Below are 8,303 nucleotides of genomic sequence, written 5' to 3'. Positions count from 1 at the left end.
ATATTTGGACATATAGTGTATACTGTACACACATTTATTAAAAATCATTAAACTTAACCTGAATTCAAATAATCTAAATTAAATTGAACTGATATGGAATTAAATTGATTATGGATTCAAAGGAACCACAAAATCTATTGGTTTCTGATCTGTAATTTTACTTTGTACTTTGTACAGTTATGTTGCAGGTAAAAAGGAGAAATAACGAATGCATTTATAGAAATTCTGAATCATTTTTCAGAGAAAGTTGCAAAAGATGAATTGATAAATATTTCAGAGAAGATGGAGCAACATCTGCTGTATAAATTGTCCTGCACTCGTCCAGAGCAGCACATTTGATCACAGGGGCTACAGTGACCATTCAAGCTCTATACAGGTAACTGATAACATTTATTGGATCTGATCTGTTCATCTTCTGATATGTATTAATACAGTGAAGCAGATTAGAGAATGCTAAACATTCATGATTCTTTTTAAGCTGCTTCTAAAGTTTACACTGTTTTAATATGTATTGCTATGATGTGTAAAATTGTATTGGACATTCCTATTTTATATTTTTTTCATATATATTGTATGCTGTTCAACTGGGACACTTATAGCATTTGGAGCAATGAACAGATCAAATAGCTGCACTGTGTGATAAGGTTTCATTCTTTTTCTTTAGGTTCTTGTAGGATATAAAAGATGGGTAATAACAGTGGTTGCATCAATGATTCATTTAAATTGGGTATTACAAATTTATATAGCGCACAGGGCTATTCCATGTATAACAACTATGGGGGATGCGTTCCGTGTCCAGTCCCTGTCGTCTGTCAACCAGTGTGCTATACATACTCTAGTGCTGAGGGATCAGCCAGCACTGTGGCCAATGCAACAGGAAAGAAGCTGAGAATCTTCTACCACAAAGAAAAGCTCAACCTTGAAGACTTCTTGGATTCAGAGACCACCAAGAAGATCTTCAAGCCAAAGGCAGAGATGGTATTCATCAACCTGGCACCAAAACACTACCTCAAAGGTCCCAGTGTGGCAGAAGGCTTTGCCAGCATCTTTGTTGAAGATCCAGAAGATGGTGAGGTTTACGTTGAGACCATCGCTCTGAATTTTGAAGTACTGCACGGCGCATGCTGCATTGTGACCGCCAGCAATGAGGTCAAGTTCAGGAAGCCTGATGGAGGGATCTGGATTGATGAGGATGACCATGACCATAACCCTGACCCAGTGTCTGGAAGCTGAGAGAGAACATCATTACAGTCTGAAATCAGTTAAATCTCGGTTGATTCAATGGATGTTTCTAAAAAAAAAAGTAAATAAATGCTTCCACATTTATTAAATCTTTAATTGTTTGTTCTTTTTTACTCTATGCTGATCATGAATATTCATGACTACAACAATGGCCCAAACAGTGTGACAGTAGTTTATTTTGCTTCATTTAAGCTGTCAGGTTTTTTTTTAATACAAACTACACTTCCCACAAGTGGTGAGCACACACTTATACAGATAAACACTTTCCTTTAAAGTCAATAAGTAGATTAATCCAGATGGCAACGGACACTTTTATCTTTTTTGCCATCAGATATGCTTAATTTTCTTATTTAAGTAAAGAGGTTTAGATTTCATGAAAAAAAGCTCAGATAAAAATAATGACTGCAAAATAGTGTTTGTATAAGTATCAAGCTTCAAGTTTACACAGAGGAAAGTTAGCCCCCTACCGAGGACACAGTTGGCCTCTACCTATGTATTATTAGATCAGCTGTTCTGGAAGACTGTTCTGTTGACGTTTACATTGTTTAAAGATACGAATAGACTCAACAAGACCATTAGGTCCTGGGGATGAAACCGTGGACATGGTGGCAGAGAGGTGAGCGTTGGCAAAAGTGTTAGCCATCATGAAAAATCCCTCCCACACCTAAAACACAGAGCAGCAGACTGCTACTGCCCCCAGCAGGAAGGAACACTTCACTTCCACTGGTCATTTCACCCTGCAGCCATCCCTTTCTGTACCATCATCTGCACTGAACACTTTAACATAGCCAATTACCATATTACGGCTTTATGTGCACAAGTCATGCACTCTTACACACACATCTATCTATCTATCTATCTATCTATGTATCTATGAGTTTCTGTTCATATTGCATATGATTTATTTTAAAAATTATTTATTTTATATTATTTCATTCTTATTTTAATCTTTTTATTTTATTCTTCTCTTTTTTACATATTGGTGTACTTGTGTGTATCTACATTTAAGCTGCTGGGACACCATGTTCCCCTCTGGGAATAATAAAGGGTTATCCAATCTTATCCAATCACTTCAACCTCACAAGCTTCTTACACTCTTATTTACATTTTCTTTAAAGGACCATTTGTGTTTCTCCTGTCGTCTTCCTTGTTCTGCCAAACACCTCCCTAGACCCTAAAGTAGAGAAGAGTAGAGTAAGGCATGTACTCCACAACACTTCTGAAGGTATCATGTGATATCTGGCACCAAGGCATTATCACTTGGCTTTACGTCCTGTAAGTTGAGAGGTGTCAGTGAGTCTTGGGAGCCCATGACACGGTCAGTGGTTCACCAGTTGTCCTTCCTTGGAGAACTTTTAGTAGATATACCAAAGCCAGAGCTCTGCATATTGGGCACTCCCAAAAAAAACCTGCCTGATGTTTTGTTGGGAGATATTCTGACCCAGTCGTCTAGGACATCACAGTTTGGTTCTTGTCAAAGTGTCTCAGATTTGTAAGTTAACTGATTTTAATCCAGAGGGATCTATACAACACCTCACAGCACTGGACCAATGCAATAAATGAAAGAGAAGGGGGCAAAAATGAAGAAAGAGAAAGATGCTGTTGTGGTTAGGAGAGCAAAAAGTTATTTAGTTAAAGGTTTAGCTTCACTTCAAACAATCAAATAATAAAGAAGAAAGAGGCTCATTTTCCCAGGAAATGATAACTTTAGTGTTCTCTTTATTCTCACCTGTCCAACACCAGGTAAAGGCTTCAATTACTGATGCAAGTCTTGTGTGTGTTTTTGTTTGTTTATTCTATTTAATTCTTTAATTTTTTTCATCTTTTTAATTTTCATTTCTCATAAAGGATCTTGATCAGTAATTGCTATGATTGTGCCTGTTTTCAAATGAATAGTAAAATGATCTAAAAAAAAAAGCCTATGCAAAAAAAAAAAAAATCTATCTCTCTCACACACACAAAATTGTTGGCACCCCTTGGTTAACGAAAGAAAAACCCACAATAGTCACAGAAATACTTTGAATCTGAGAAAAGTAATAATAAATAAAAATGCTATGAAAATGAACAAATGAAAGCGAGTCATTGCTTTTCAGCCATGCTTCAAAAGAATTATTTAAAAAAATAAACTCATGAAAAAGGCCTGGACAGAAATTATGGTACCCTTAACTTAATATTTTGTTGCACAAAAGAGCCTCCTCCATGTTTCACAGTAGGGACAGTGTTCTTTTCTTGATATGCTTAATTTTTCAATCTGTGAACATAGAGCTGATGTGCCTTGGAAAAAGTTCAATTTTTATCTCATCTGTCCATAGGACATTCTCCTAGAAGCTTTGGGGCTTTATGATTTGTTTACAACAATAGTGTCCTCCTTTTTCGTATCCCATGAAGTCCACTTTGGCTCAAACAATGACGAGCTTGAAGTTCACCTTTAATCTCTTTAGAAGTTTTTCTGGATTCTTTTGTTACCATTCATATTATTGTTCCCTTACCTTTACTTGTCTCTACTAAGGATCTAAAACTGGAGGATGAAGGCACATACTGCTGTGTTACAACAAACACCTTGTCATCTGTAGTTTACAAGATGAAGATCCAGCTAGCTATAAAACCTGGTGAGATGGTGACTAAGCACAGGTTGCAAACTATGCATTGAGCTGATTTGACTGCAGGTAAATTCATGACTGTTCTGTTCTCATTACAGAGCTGACCTGTGAAATAGGCCAGAACACAAATTCGGTGCCATTATAACCAGAAGCTCAGAACTTCAGTAAAGTTCCTCTGTAAGGAACTGCCATCATCAGACTGCGCAGAGCAGGGAGTCGTAATTACATGAGAGAAACCAGAAACTAGTCGACTGTCTCTGAGTGATCATGCTTCTGCTGAGGTCATCACTTTGGGCATTGCTGGTCTAACAAAGGAGGATTCAGGGACATACTGGTATGGGGGGGGGGGGAGGAGGAGGAGCATGTGCTCATTTCTTCTGTAGACTTTTTTATGGTAAGCTTTCAGTGCTGTTACAAACTATTTTTAAAGCTTGAAGCTCATGTTTTTTTATGGTTGCATAAAGTCCATTAAAAATTATATTCAGCAGCTTTATGTTCAGGGTTCTATGGCAGCTATGACTTTTAGACGTTTATAAAGGCTTTTTCCAGCAATCAACAGTTGCTGAAGTGAAATCACATTAAAATGCCACATTTCAGATACCTGGTATCAGAATCCGAAACACATTTATTGGTCAAGTATGTTTACACACACAAGCAAGGATTTTGGTTCAGGCTGTTGGCGTCTCTCTAGTATCATATGCAATCAATAACATTTATCTTTTAATTATGTTCAAATACTATGTGTGTGTATATATATATATATATATATATATATATATATATATATATATATATATATACACACACACACACACACACACATACACACACATATATATAAATATAGTGTGGAAAATAAGTATTTGAACACCCTGCGACTTTGTAAGTTCTCCCACTTAGAAATCATGGAGGGGTCTGAGATTTTCATCTTAGGTGCATGTCCACTGTGAGAGACATAATCAAAAAACAAATCCGGAAATCACAATGTATGATTTTTAAATAATTTATTTGTGTGTTACTGCTGCAAATAAGTATTTGAACACCTGCCAATCAGCAAAAATTCTGGCCCTCAAAGACCTGTTAATCCACCTCCACTCCACTTATTATTCTAAATTAGAAGCACCTGTTTGAGGTCGTTAGCTGCATACAGACACCCGTCCACCCCACACAATCAGTAAGACTTCAACTACTAACATGGCTAAGACCAAAGAATGTCCTGCTCAATGTTCCAGCGGAGGGGAGCAACTATTTGAGAAGCAGGGATGATTGGTTTTGGCTCTGGATTAGATCCCCAGCATTCCCACCACCGGGATAAGGCGTCTGGCTTGGTGTTTTTTAAACCTGGCCTATAGGACAGTGTAAAATGGAAGCGGCCAAAATACAGTGCCCATCGGGCCTGCCGAGGGTTCAGTCGTTTGGCCTGCTGTATGTAAGCCAAATTTTTGTGGTCTGTCCAAACAATAAATGGGTGTTTGGCCCCCTCAAGCCAGTGCCTCCATTCCTCCAGAGCCAACTTCACCGCAAGGAGCTCCCTGTCCCCAATGGGATAGTTGTGTTCTGCCGGGGTTAGCCTGTGGGAGTAGAACTCACAGGGATGGAACTTTTTACCTGGCCCCAGGTGTTGGGACAGGACCGCACCTACTCCCTTCTACGTTGACGACAAATGGCTCATTGGGGTCCGGTAGCGGGGATGAGGTCAACCTCACGGGCGGTCCACGGGGCAGTGGTGGTTCAGCGGTTAGAGCGCCGGGATATTGATAACAGGGTTGTGGGTTCGATTCCCGGGCTCGGCAAGCTGCCACTGTTGGGCCCTTGAGCAAGGCCCTTTACCCTCTCTGCTCCCCAGGTGCTGGAGTTGGCTGCCCACCGCTCTGGGTGTGTGTGTGTACGAGTGTGTGTTCACTACCAGATGGGTTAAATGCGGAGGACACATTTCGCTGTACAGTGTACAGTGACAAATACGTGCACCTTTACCTTTACCTCACTTTAATCTCTTCAAAGGCCCTTTAAGCCTCCATGGACCAACAAAAGGGGCCTGGGGTCTTTCGAGTCAGGGCAGTGAGGGGAGCCACCACTGTACTGAAGTTCTGCACAAAACGGCGAAAGAAGTTAGCGAACCCCAAGAAGGAATGGACTTGCCTGAGAGAAGAAGGACATGGCCAGTCCTTGATGGCCTGAATCTTGGTTGGATCCATTTGAAGGGTGCCTTTGGAGATTATGAACCCCAGGAACGACACAGTTTCTGTGTGGAACACAGACTTCTCCAACTTGATGAAGAGACGGTTCTCCAAGAGCAGTTGGAGGACTCGCCTGACGTGTCCCACGTGTTCCTTCAGGGACTGGCTGTATATTAATATGTCATCGAGGTAGACATATACGGAGCGGTCCAAGGCCTCCCATAACACGTCGTTGATAAGATGCTGGAAAACCGCTGGGGCATTCATAAGGCAGAAAGGCATGACTCGATACTCACCCTGTAGGGGTGATGAAAGCAATTTTCCACTCATCCCCCTGTTGTATGCGGACCAGGTTGTAGGCACTGCGTAGGTCCAGTTTGGTAAAGACTGACACCTGCTGCAGTGCCTCAAAAGCAGTCGACATGAGGGGGAGGGGATAGCGGTCCTTTACAGTGATCACATTTAGGATCACATTTTAGATAATCTTTCTTTCCCACAAAGAAGAAACCAGCCCCAGCTGGGGATGAGGATGGACGTATGAAACCAGACTCCAATGCCTCTTTAATGTAGGAGTCCATGGCAGCATGTTCCAGAGGAGAAATTGCAAACAGGCGCCCCCTCGGGGGAATAGTCCCCGGTAGGAGATCTATGGCACAGTCGTAAGGCCTGTGAGGGGGCAGGATTTGCAATTCCTCCTTACGGGACACAGCACAGAGATCCCAGTACACCTCAGGAACCCTGTCCAGATGAGGAATGACTGACTCTGGCTTAGGGTCCCTCTGAGGGGGTCCTTCCTTGTGACCCAGACAGGCCCCCTGACAATGTGGCCCCCAAGCATAGACTGAGTGGGTTGTCCAATCTATTCACTAGGTCACGAGTGGCCAGCTCGTCCTTCATCTTGCCATTGAGACCTCGCAGAAAAATCGGCCTCAAGGCCTCTTCACCCCAAGCACTCTCCACTGCCAGAGTGCGAAAGTCTATAGCATATTCTGCTACAGAGCGTGCACCCTGGGTGAGGTCTAGCAGCCGTGGGCCAGTGTCTCTGCCCTCTAATGGCTGGTAAAACATCTGACGTAACGCCTTAGTGAACGCCTGAGCAGTAAGGCAGTCAGGAGAGTTCTGCTCCCACAGGGCCGTAGCCCACACTAAAGCTCGGCCCGTGAGCAGTGACACCATGTAGGCCACTTTGGAGCGCTCTGTGGGGAACTGGGAAGGTTGCTGCTCGAATGTAAGACTGCATTGCAGCAGGAATCCTCTGCATTTGTCTGATTCCCCAGTGTAACGCTCTGGTGTAACCAAGTGGGCCTCATGTCCAACCGTGGCTACCTCAGGAGGAGGGGGTTGGACCGGCTGTGCAGCAGTCTCAGGGCAGGCCTGTGTGGCCTCAGCCTGAACTGTAACCAGCTGGTTCAACCGCTCTGTGATCGCCAGTAGCAGTTGCTCATGGCGGCTGATGTCCGTGCCTTGATGTTGTAAAGCTTCCTTAATTGGCGCCAACTCCATCGCCCATCCATCGCACCTTTCTGTTACGGTGTTGTGGAGGGTTTGGACTCAAGTGCAGTTTTATTATGAGTAAATGAAACTACTCCTCTTGTGGTGTGTGCTTGATGAATGTCGGGCTTAAACCCCCAACCCTGGTAATGGGAGCCCAGTGTATTTCCGCTGTGCCACCACGGCTGTGAGGGGTGGCAGTATAAACACTGATCTTAAGCAACACAGAAAGTGGCAGGAAAACAAACAAAGGAAAAAAACAGGAGTGATGTTTACTCAAACTAAAGACAGCAACTTAAATGCTTTTCTCTTTTCTGTTCATAACTTAAACTTTTCACTTTTCTGTTTACCACTTAAACCCTCTGTTACCGTTCGCCCCTCTACAAAGGTGCGACGGGGAAGTGTGTTTGGCTGAGTGTATTTATACCGTGCAACACAGGTGGGTCTAGTCAGCATTGATTACCGCTGGGAATTCTGGGTCTTGGAGTTCTTTGCTCCAACCCCACCAGCTTTCCTACTTCGCTGGCCAGGCCCCCTGCTGGTGGCAGGCGGTACATGCTGCCTGCTCACAACCATCCCAAAAACACCATCCCTACTGTGAAATATGGGGGTGGAAGCATCATGTTTTGGGGGTGTTTTTCTGCACATGGGACAGGACAACTGCAATGCATTAAGGAGAGCATGACTGGGGCCATGTATTGCGAGATTTTGGGGAACAACCTCCTTCCCTCAATTAGAGCACTGAAGATGGGTCGTGGTTGGGTCTTTCAACATGACAATGACCCAAAGCACA

The 8,303-nt window shown here is 42.9% G+C and overlaps 1 long non-coding RNA gene across 1 annotated transcript; it reads left to right on the top strand.

Annotated features, from left to right (window-relative positions):
• The first annotated feature begins 325 nt into the window (after positions 1–325).
• LOC140546420 (uncharacterized) lies at positions 326–1,336 on the top strand. The gene is made up of 2 exons (XR_011978342.1): positions 326–376; positions 665–1,336. It is a non-coding gene; the product is annotated as an uncharacterized lncRNA (long non-coding RNA).
• Positions 1,337–8,303: the final 6,967 nt, after the last annotated feature.

Source organism: Salminus brasiliensis, chromosome 24, assembly GCF_030463535.1.
Source record: "Salminus brasiliensis chromosome 24, fSalBra1.hap2, whole genome shotgun sequence".
Taxonomy (NCBI): Eukaryota; Metazoa; Chordata; class Actinopteri; order Characiformes; family Bryconidae; genus Salminus; species Salminus brasiliensis.
Note: the sequence above shows the minus strand (reverse complement) of the source record. Positions and strands in the feature narration are given on the sequence as shown.